This window comes from Penaeus monodon, chromosome 11 (assembly GCF_015228065.2).
Source record: "Penaeus monodon isolate SGIC_2016 chromosome 11, NSTDA_Pmon_1, whole genome shotgun sequence".
Classification (NCBI taxonomy): Eukaryota; Metazoa; Arthropoda; class Malacostraca; order Decapoda; family Penaeidae; genus Penaeus; species Penaeus monodon.
In genome coordinates this window covers 36,326,421-36,338,920 of record NC_051396.1, presented here as the reverse complement: position 1 = coordinate 36,338,920, position 12,500 = coordinate 36,326,421, and positions in this window count along the sequence as shown.

The following is a 12,500-nucleotide window of genomic DNA, read 5'->3' as shown; positions in this document are numbered from 1 at the left end:
GAAATAATTTGACAGCAAAATTTCTGTCGGATAAAATTTTGAATAAAAAAAAGGCAATTTTCCACGTAACCCAAAAGCAAAAGTTTTCTGAGAGGCTATATCCCCATTCATGTGTAGGTTTTTTCATTCAAAAAATACTAAATCAAAAATTTTTGGAAAGGGCCTCTTGAATATGACTGTCCGTTTTATAGCTGATCTAGATTTTGGCCCCCTTTCAAAAACCCCCATTTCAACTAGAAAATTACGGAATTTTTAAAAATGCAAGGGCCCTACTTTTAAAAATTTCTTCCAGATTTGCAAAAGCAATTTGTAAAACGAAATTGGGCGGTAGGAGATGGAAAGTCTGGGATTACCCCCTTTTCAATATGGGAAGGATGTGGGCAAAGTCCCATGTTTGGAAAAGTGGGCTTTCCAAATTTCATTGTCATTCAGCAACTTAACATGTCATATGATTAAGTGTTTTCCATTAAACAAATCTCATCAGGGCCTGGGGATTTTTCCTCTACGGGTTCTGGGTGGACAAGCTCACCTTAAAATTTTGATTTGATCAAAGTCATTCCGTCAAATGAGTTGGTTGCAGCCAGCCTTTCCTTGAGGGTCGGGAAGGTGGGGTGGAAATTTAGCGACGTTTGTATGAGAGAACTGCCGGGGAGTCATTAGCAAAGTCTCTAGTGAATCGAAATTAGTGCCTCGTGGAGATGTTATTAATTTGATAGATGTTTTTTTTTTTTGTTTTTTTGATAGTACCAAACCTTGATATTTTTTTGGTTTTGTTAATTTTAGAGACAAAGCTCGCCAGGCCTCTTTTTTGCTTGCTTTTTTATTACGACCCCACCACTTGCTTGTTTGAATTTCAAAAGTTTCATTTGTGATGTTTTTTTTTGAAAAACCTGTAGGGCCTTATTTTCGTCGGCCCAGCGCCCCGCGGGAATCTGGTGTCCACCCTGGGAAATCATGCTAATGCATCTGTCGAAAGTTTTTGGAATGATACAATGCTGCTTCTATAATCGAAATTTTGAATATATTTACTTTATCATCAATGGTTTCCCAACAAGTCGACTTGACGTCCTTGGAAGGGGACCCAGTCTGCTCTTTTTACGTAAATTTAGCGCTAAAACGTTCTCACTGGTTTTGCATATATTTAATCAAAATAGGAAGATGATCGCTTCCCCAAAGAGTCGTCAATGGGGTGCCCCAGGCACTTGGCTGCTATTTTGGGAAAAGACATGAAAGTCAAAAAGCTCAAAAATTACCGTATTATCGTCCACCCCCGTCGGGCTACCCCATTTAGAAGGACTAGATCAATCATTAAGCAAAATTTAAATACTTGTCACCCCTACCATCCCTCCGAGGAACCCCCTAACGTATAGAGCATTAAAATACTAAAAAAATTTATTTTGTGGCAGACTTCCTGAAGAACAAAGAGCTCATCATGGCTATCACGCTCAGGTGGACAAAAAAGGAAAATATCCCCTCTGCCCTTATTTTACTTTGCATGCGACAAACTCCAAAGTAGAACAATAGTCACTTCTGAAAAGGGAGGCTTTGGTGGATGTACATGGCGACTCCGCCTCCCCCCACCCCCCCCGATCCCTTCCGAAAAAGATGGTAGCCCCAGCGAAACGACCTCGTCAGAGACGAGTTTTTTAAGTTTCTTTCTTTTTGGGGAAAAATATAATATGGGAGCATAGGGGAGGCTATAATTTTAAAGGGCTTTTCTTTAGATCTAAGACTTTGACAGTTCCCTTTTATAAGGTCGATGCGAAGATTAGTTTATGGGGTTTGGAAGTGCCTGGGCACCGTTTTTTTTTTTTTTTTTGGGAGGGAGACGCCTCCCTCCCCCGCTTTTCCCCCGGGGGCCTCTCTCGGGGGGTTTGGAGACAGAAGCCTCCTGTCCTGCACCTCCCGGTGAGGGAGAGTCTGACAGATTGCGATCTGCTTCCTAGCGAGAACCCTGCGAGCCAGACGAAGTCCTAAGGGGTAGCCGGACGGAAGGTCGCTCCGGACTGTGATTTAGTATCATCCTCCTTATGATGTTTATTGGGTTGAGCAGCTTTTACGACTATTTTTTAGGTGATATATTTTAAAATTTAAATTTTTTAAAGGTCTGTTTAAATTTAGCAATTCTTTTTCCTTAGCGCAAGCTGTTTATGACATTACTTGCACTAGGGGGGTGTGAGGGTTTCTGCTTCAGCATAGGAAGTATGGGGGGTTTTGTGTCAAACTTTCCCCTTCCCAGCTTCAGTATAAAATAACTTTATGCTTTTCATAAGCTAATGTTCGGCCCTTCTTTAAGATGTGCATCAGCAATCCCGACTGACAATTAGCACATTTGGAAATTTGGTGTACATTGATGGGTCATGGGCTTTGCACTTTACGGGATACAAATTATCGAGTCTTTATCAATACATCTTAATGAGGTGTTCCCAATTTTGGCATCTATTTCAAACATTGGGTTTTTGGGTATAAAGGGCTTACTTTAACAAGTTTAAACCCACGTTTACATACTCCGGATTTATTTAAAACAAAGGTAAAAAAACTCAGTCCAGTTTTCGTTCGCAATTTCCCCTCCTTTTTGGTCATACAATGAACTCTATACTCTTGGTCCTTTATGCTTCAAGAATTTTTACTTTCTTCCACGTCCCCAAAATCCCCGTGAAAGATTCTCCCCACGGGGTTTTTCCAAAAGGAATTTACTTTTAAATCGAAGTCATGAAATTTTCGTCAGCTAAGTAAAACCTTAAACTGGGAGTTGTATTGTACTTTTAAAAAGGAGGCTTCCATCTCGGCTTTTTTGACAAAATCAAAATCGCCGTCCACTTTACCATCAAGGACCCTTTTTAGATGAAAAGGGTTTACGTTCAAAAAACGTTGATTTTTTTTCACGCATTTTACTTGCGAACCTTGCATTCCGGGAGGGATTTTGAAAAGTGGGTTTTTTAGGTTTTTCGTTAGTGGGGGTTCCGTTGTTCAGGGTCGAATTCGTCATAGATTGGTCTCCTTGAGGAGGAGAAGGGGTAGCCGGGGATCATCCATCCTGGGCATCGGGCCAGGGCCCACCCTTTTCTCAAAATGTTGTCCTGAAGGGATTTGAAAATTTTTTGGGATCAACCTAACAACAATAAAATAAGAGAGTGAATCATATTTCGCCCCCCACCCCCCCATGGAAGCCGGTTTCGTCTCCAGTACCAAGAGAGGAGGTTTTGTGTAGGGCCTTCCCTTTCGCCGAATTGCCCAGGCAAGGCGGGAAATAGATGCCCACCCCCCCAAACGAAAGGGAGTTTACAAGGAACTCCGGTAGGTCAGGAAAGTCACATTAAATAAAAAAAATTTGAAAAAAAAAAGTGCGCCAAAGGGCGCCCCAACTACTGGGCCCCCTACCCGGGGTCAAAACCCAAAGGGGTACCCTGGGAGAAGAGAGCTGCGGGGCTGAGGTGGGGTGCTGACTACTACTACTGTAGCCTCGGTCCTGCAAAACAAGAGCACTGAAGGGGGGCAAAGCCAAAAAATGGTCGTAAATTTTCCCGGGTTTACTTTACTTGAATTATTTTTGAACTCAGAAACAAAAGCCTAGCGGACGAGCGGGCCCCCAAGGGGAGCTTGTGGCACAAGACTTTTTATTTGTTGGTTCTGCGTTAAACAAGGTGTTCATTCGTGGGAGATGGTTCCACAAGTGCTAAGCTGCCAATGAGTCAATTGCGAGTACTACCTATCTCACCTGATTACCCTTTTCCTTGATAAAGAAATAATAAAATGGGTTTGAATAGATAGATGGATGGATAGTTAGATAAATAGATATTGATAACTATACAAATAGATATAATAATAGATAGTTAAGAAATAATAAATGTTACACATACTTGTCAACACAACACAACACAAGATATATATTTATATATCTCAATATATATATATATATATATATATATATATAATAATATAATATATTTTAAAACACACAACAATATAACAATAACATACTTTATCTATCTATCATCTATCCAATATAAATATATATAATATATATATATTTTATTTTTAATATACATATATATTTTAATAAAATATATATCTTTAAAATTGCAAATATATGTATATATATTATATAATTTTATATAATTTATATATATATATAATATTATATTATTTAATATATAAAATAGATTAATAATAGATATTAAAAAAATAGATAAAAATAACAACTTGTACACAACACACACCACACACACACCACGATTATATATAATATATATATATATATTATAATTTTATATATAATATATTATATAATATAAATATTAATAATTTTAATTAAATATCATACTATAAAATAACACAATAAAATTTTTTATCAAAACTATCTATTATCACCCATATAATAAAATATAATAATATTAATATAATAAAATTATATATATATATTACATTTTATTATATATTATATATAATATATATATATAATATAATAATACTATATATAACATATAATTTAAAACATAAATATAAATGTACAACATATGCAAAATATAAAAATTATATATATATATATATAATTAAATAATATATATATATAAATATTAAAAAAAAAATATATATATATTTATAGAAAAAAAAAAAATAAGAAAAAATATATACATACCACACACCATGTATTATATAATATATATATATAATATATATATAATATATATAAAAATTATAAAAATATAATATATATGTTAATATATAATATAATGCAAAAAAAAAAATATATATAAATATATAATAATAATATATAATTAATATATATATATTTTAAATTTTAATATTATATATATAAATATTTTAAATAATATTAAAATAATATAATAATAGATAGTTAAGAAATAGATAAATTATCCCCAATCTTGTACTACACACACACAACACCACACACACCACAAAACCCACACACACACACACCACACACACACACACACCAAAAAACCACATATATATATAATATTTATATTATATATATATATATTTAATATATATATAAAATTTAATAATATATAAGCACAATGTATTTATATATAATATATATTATATTTATATATATATAATATGTAAGCAAATATAAAATATATAATATATATTTTAAATTATGTATAAATATTAAATAACATATAATAATAATATATTATATAATATATATTTTATATTTAATATTTTATATATATAATATATATACATACACACACACATGTATTATATATAATAATATATATTATATATATATATATATATTTTTAATATATATAATATATATATATAAAAGTAAAAACTACTATTTGTAATATGTTATAATTTGAATATAAAAATAATATATACACACACACACACACACACACACGACACACACACACAACACACCACACACACACCCACACACACACACACACACAACAACAAACACACAACACACCCCCAACACCCACACACACACACACACACAGACGGTTCTAGGACTTCATATCGCGGCCCTCAGATTACCGATGTCCTGTTTGGACTGAGGTCATGCAGTTTCCGAACTGTATCGCATGGCAGACCTCTGGTCTTGGTTCTTTTTAACTGACAAGTCGCTTGCTTTTTCGTGTGTTTTATATGCCAATTTTTATTGATGTTTGTTGTTCATTGCAGTGGAGCAATGCACACCAGAGCTTCCAAACCTCCTTACCCTGATATTGATGTTTCATCATATGAGGAATTTTCTTCCTCTACCATGCCCTGCAGCTCCCTATGAAGATTGCCAAAATCATGCCAGCTTATAGAGGAAAACTGAAACATATTGCAGGGCACCATATCTTTATTAAAGGTAAAAATGTGACGGAAAAGGTTTACTAGATGTGCAAAGTCAAAGACTGTGCCGCCAGAGTCCACGCTGTTAATGGGAGAATTGATAAATGGCAGAACCCCATTCATACTCATTTGCTAATCCCCGGAAAATCAGAGGTTGAGTGTCTATTGTCCTAGATGATGGCGCGAGCAAACAGAACTGATCGGCTGGGCAGACCTTCAGCCGACGGTGGATACGCTGGAGAGGGTTCTTTGGGCCCGGGGCCCCAGATAGGCCATCGGGGAGTTGGCACGCTTCGGACGACGCGTCCGGGGAAAACTTTCTTCGATATGAAGCAGACGGAATAGACATCTTCACAGCCGATCAAGTCCATCAGTTCTTGGCGCGTGCACAACATTGGTTCGTCGACAGGACCTTCAAAGTAGTTTTTGATGAATATGTGTAACTGAAAATTCTGCATACATACCACGGGCTGTTTACCCCTGTTTTTTGCTTACACCTGGTAAAAGGGCAGGGAGGTGTCAGTAAAAAATCAGAAGTTTCGAGGGAAAAACAACTAATGCCTTCATTGCACATTTTCCTTCAAGCTGATGTCAGTAACTGTTATTTCCATTTTGGTTAGCCAACATGGAGAAGAATTGAGGGACTGGCTCTGGCAACAAAGTATTAGGAAGGTTCTGCCTTTGCCCTGCACCTCCGGCGGTTGCTTGCCGAGGTGCACAAATACATGGTCATGGTTACTGCAGATGGTATCTTACTGTTCATTTGTTATTTCCAAGACACAGATGTAGGGCGACGAAAATACAACACCCCACAATGAACACCTGCCTCAGACAACAGCTCTCTCGAAGAATGGGCCCGCGGGATGACCAAAAAACACTCTGCACACTGAAGGAACGGGGGTTGCGGATGGTGACAAATGGGGGCTTAAAGCTCTCTTCACATAATGCTGTTGGAATGACAACTCATTTATAAGGGTCATACCATCAACTCTGCTCAGGCACACGAGCTCCCCCCTGGGATATCTTGTCTCTTCCTGGAGAAACTGTCCTACACAGTCTGCAGAAGGGAGACTTAAGCGGGATCCCTCGCACCTGTGGATTGTAGCTTACTCTAAGAGGTGGCACCGCCATGACAAGCTTCATTCAGGATAGCAATAAAACGTATTGGCAATAGGGAAAAATTCTATCGGGTGGAGAGTTTGGCTGTAGTGGTTACCAAGTCAGTGGCAGATTGGGTGGGAATCTTGACATTGCATCAGGTCCATAGTGCCATTTATCAGGTGTGTGTTGGATGGTGAAGGGATATCAGAGGGTGCGCTCCTTTAGGTGGAAAAGACGTGGGTTTGGGATAGGGCGATGATTGACTACAACAATGAGGTTAGGACGCCCAAGGGGCGAACATCCCCGCACGTTTTAAAGGGGCTGCTCTGTAAAGCTTCACCCTCCACAGGAGTATAGCGAGAATCTGCAGAATTAGTAAAGCATGATCACGACACCAAGTGGGGGCTGTGGCCAGTGGGCGGGTTCAGTACTGCTGTAGGAGTAGGAATCCAATATTAGATTTACTCCAGTCTGTGGCAAGGCAAGTAGACCGCCCAACTTTTGATTTAAAAATTTGTTGCTTGGATGCTGTAAAGGTAGTGCTTAAGGCATCATCCCAATAAAAATTGCTGGGAAGAATGCACCATGTCATGGAAGGGTGTCTTTCCAGGTTTGATGCAATGTACCCAGGCCACTTGCTCAACCAAGCCAAACCATGAGCGAGCACCTGGAATGTCCTGAGGGGTAGGGGTAGGGAAGTCACAAATGGCTTGGAGCATGTCAATAGACGGAGTAATAGATGCGTTGGTGATGGTGAGCCTTGCAAAATCCACAGAGGTTCTGCTAAATACATACTTCTCGAGGTTGAATGTGATGCCATTATTTGCACACAGGGTAAGGTAATCAAATGTGTTCCAGAATGCATCCCCAATATTGCCATCCCAGAGGAGTGTATCATTGATGATTTACTCTGAGTGAATCACGATTTTTCTCAAACGGCGAGTGTAAGCCTCAGCAGCGGGGTATTTGTAGGGTGCTTGAACATATTTTTAACGTCCAAATTCTGTGATAAAATACGGTGACTGCTCGGTTTTCTGGGTTTTTAGGACAGCATGGTAACCATTTTAAGCATCTAGGTCACTCAGCAGGGACAGACTGTGCAAGATTGAACGGACTTGGTGTATGGTTTAAAGTTTGTAAGTCCTTTGTGTGGCATGGGTGTCTATTCTTGGTCATGACTACCATATGTGAGCACCAAGTAGTGGGGGTTCCCCCCAAGCAATTTAAAGTCCCCCTAGTCACATGCGCTCCCTTCGCTTTAACCTTTCCTCCCCGTGGGCGGACCCATGCAGGTGTGGGACAGCATGGGGAACAGCACCTTGGTTCAAGTGAATCTTCATGGGAGGGCCAGACATGGTGGGCAGTGGGCGAGCAGATACATTGAACGCTGATGTAGCAAATTTTAGCTTGAACCCAATATGCAGTTGCTGAAGGGGGTGGAATGGGAAAGATGGGTTTGGGGAAAAACAAAAGATTTACTGGGGTGACTTGAAAAATTGGCAACACATTTCCCAAATAGCGTGGACTGCTGTTCACTACCTCAGGGAATGAGAGTGTTGTGATGTAACCAGTGGCCCGTGGTAGCCAGTAATGATGGGCTACCAACAGAGACCTAGGCACCAGTGTTAGAGTGTGCAGAAACTTCATGAAGAGTCTTGGTTGGGTGAGAAGTTGTTGGTTGCTATACATTAATAGTGAGGGATGCCAGGGTTTAAGGCATAGTTTGGGGTAAAAGGGTTTTAAAAGATCCAAAAATAATGGGGCCCCCAGGGCCCCAAGCTTAGGTGGACCTACAACGGCACACCTTCCCACACAAGTCACAGGTTTTACCCCAAGCTGGACAAGTACTTCCCATGCCTCGGCCATGGGAATGAGCCGAAACCCTTCGAAACGAAAGGGGGTGGTTCTTGTTTTCAAGGGGCTTGTTGAAGTTTTGACGTGGGGGGAAGTTACCTGCATGAAATGGGGGAGGTGGGGATGTGGTTTTTCCCTGAAAATGGGTACCCCTGGACCCAGTGTGCAGACAGCAATAAGGCCCTGTTTCCCCTGGGGTACAATCCACACAATGAACCATAACAGCTGTCAGGGTTGGGAGAGCATGATCCTTGGTAAGAAGATCTTGCTAGAGCCCTGGGTTACACGTCAATGAGGAATTGATCCCATATGTGTTCCTATTGCTGATTTACACCACAAGAGCATACTGAAGCACAGCAAGCTGCAGCGTCGGGGGGGAAAGGGAAGCGGGGCGCCACATAGGCCCATTTGTAGGGGCGTTCTAATGGGGGGGAAATCCAAAAAAGTCAGGGGGGGGGCCCCAGGAGATACCAAAGGTGAGACTCTGGTTGGTGTATGGCTGATAAGGCTTAACTGATGTGACAAAGAGGCAACATAGGTGGCCTGCCGTGCTTGTCTGCAGACCAAGGCATCTGTAGGGTTGGCGATGGTGAGTCATGGCAATAGTGTGGATGAGCATGTCCTGAGATGTAGAACTGTTGAGTGACGTCATATACCTCTTCTAAGTATTTTACTTTAATACATCACAAAGTTTAATGGGGGACAGCAAACATATCTTGTGTGATGTACTCTATTGCTGGTTGCTGATACACTTACTATTCAAAAACAGAGTACTGGGGAATAGTACATGTCACATCGTACTGTTATAGTGCTACATGTCAAAACCCTGACTCAGTTGGCTGCAAAACTGCAAAAAGAGCAGTACAAACTACAAACTACACATCAGCAGGGAGCACCATTTCACAAGGAGGATAGGACCGACGAGCAGGAAGAAGTACCAGCTGGTCGGCAAGAAGCTGAAGACGTTCGTTCAAAGGCTGGACAGTGGTGTCATTGTTGGAGTACATTTCTTGGACGCTGCATCCAAAATGATGACTGTAAACATAATAGCTCAGAATCAGTTTTTTACACCATACAAGTCTACACCACACACAAACATATTTGTTTATATGTTTATGTATATACATACGTACATACGTACATACACATATATACATAGACATGCTCATGTGTGTGTGTGTGTGTATATGGATATGTATGTGTATGTATATGTATATATTTATTATATAAAATATATATTAATATATAATGTGTTATATGTATGTATACAATACAAAAATCCCTTACATATACACCTACACATGTATATACATGCATATGTATATACAGTAAAACTCCAGTTATCCAAACTGACAGGGGAACATATTTTGTTCGGATATGCGGACAGTTCAGTTATTCGGATATCTAGCATACGACTTTCGAAACATAGATTAAAACGTAAAGATGCACACACTAAACGAACATACACTTAGAAATAAATCGGAACACAAATATAAGAAACTGTGTTTCAGCGAAAATGTCAGTAAATGAAACAATGTACTGGAACTTGGAAGACAGAAATGTTCTCTTTTGAGTGTTCACACACAAAGGGACTTAACAACATTTTGCAGACCGAAACTGTTCATGCAATATGAAATACAAATCACTCTATATTCTAGAAGAAAAAAACTTCAGGGACTGCTGTTTCTTGTTCTCGTAGCGTTTCTGTACTACCCTTTTTGATTAAAAAATTTTACAAAGTATGTGGGTTTTTCGGGTTTACAAGGTTGGGAAGTGTCGGTCCGATGGCTGTTTTGGGGGAAAATGTCATTCTCGTTATTAAAACCCTTTACTATTGTTTTTTAAACGTACACTGATCATCCAGATTAAGTTCCCATTCACACCTACGGACTCAGTCAGACTTTCGAGTCGTACTTAATTTCACTTAACACCCTCTGACTGTCATATTATATAAATGACAACAGACGTTGAAATGTAAGAATGGATACATTTTAAAGGTTTTTAAAAAAAGTATAAAAAGAAAAAACCCCCGAAGAAAGGGGGAGACAAAAAAGCAACATTTGAGTCCAGGACCGCATCGCTGAGTGAATGGAAAACAACAATTTAAAAAAAAATAGTATTTTGGGATCATGACGCAGTTTAGAGACGAACAATTCGGATAATCGGGGTTTTATGTATTGTGGTAGTGTGTTTATATATATAATATATATAATATATATATATATTATATATATATATATAAAATATTATATATATATTGGGTGTTTAAAACCAGAATAGCCACCCCTTATCCCTTTAATCACTGCACAACACGTCTTGACATGCCTCGAATGTCCTGAGTTTTGGGTTTTCATATATTTTATATTATATATTTTATGTCATACCTTTATCAATCGTTCAGTTACCTCAACTTTGTTAGTACAATCTACTTGGCTTATCTCGGCTTTCAGCTTTTTTAAATTTATGGTTTAAAATTTTGGGTTGTTTCCCCTGCAATCAAGGTCCAATTGGTTTTAACACTTTTGGCTGTTCGGCAGGGAGTTCCATCATGCATGAAAATGCAGTAATTTTCTGAGAACCACTTATGAAGTTGGGGCATAAGACGTCAATGGTGTCACGATATCTAATTTGATTTAGGTTACCTTTTACAATCTCTAATCTTCCAGTACCCATGGCAGAGACCAACTTCCCCCCGGGAGGGGGTTTTAATTGGGGCCTCTGGCAGTGTGTGGTCCTTCTCCAAACTGGTTCTTCTAAGAAATATTCTTCTGGTCATAAGTATTTTTCACCGTTGGGTCATGAACGAAACAAAACGAGTTGCGAGATGACTGGGACCTTCAAATAAAACATTCAAATCTCCAACATGACTTTACTTTTGATCTCACTCTTGAACCAGACCTGAACACCATCTTAGATATATATTTTTTTATGTATGCATATGTAGTCAAAAGGAAGATTTAATTTACCTTTATCCAATCCTCCGATGTCCAGGCCAGTCGTTTCTTCCTCATGGTTATGGTTAGCCTGCATGCATCTCATCTCGTGTAGAGGGCTTACACTCAACGCTATAGTTCTTACATCCATTAGCCAATTGCCTGGATGACTTTGAACGATCTTATTTAACTGTATTTACAAGCATTCTGTCCTGTTTGGCAGAGGAGGCAGACTTTCTTCCACACTTTCCTTTTCGATTGCGTTTATAGTTTTCGAAAGGATCAAATTTCTTTTCACTTTTTTCAACTGAAATTTTTAAAAATTTCCCTTTAGCTTTCTTGGAGATAAACGTCAACAGCAGAAAAATCGGCCCGTGGTATTTCAGTTGGCAGTCTTGATTCGATTTGCACGGTAGGAGGCCTAGGCTTAGTCTTTGGTGGCACTGCATGAATTTGCATGTATTAGAAGAAATAAAACCGGAAACCGGAAGTTCGGGAACATTGTTAAGGGTCACATGTCAGTTGTGACACCTTGTGAAAAAAGAGGGAACGCTGGAAAAATCTCCAAACTATCAGAAATTTGGCTTTTTATTACTTGTTTTGGCTAATTTAGTAAAATTTTAAATACTGCAGAGAATAATCTATCCGAAACAATAAACAGGCATAATCCTTTTCATTGCATATACTGTACAGAACCCAAAAGCGCGCGCCCCGCCCCCCCCCCCAAAACAACCACACACACACACACACAACACACACAACACACCCACACCCCACACACACAAACAAAAA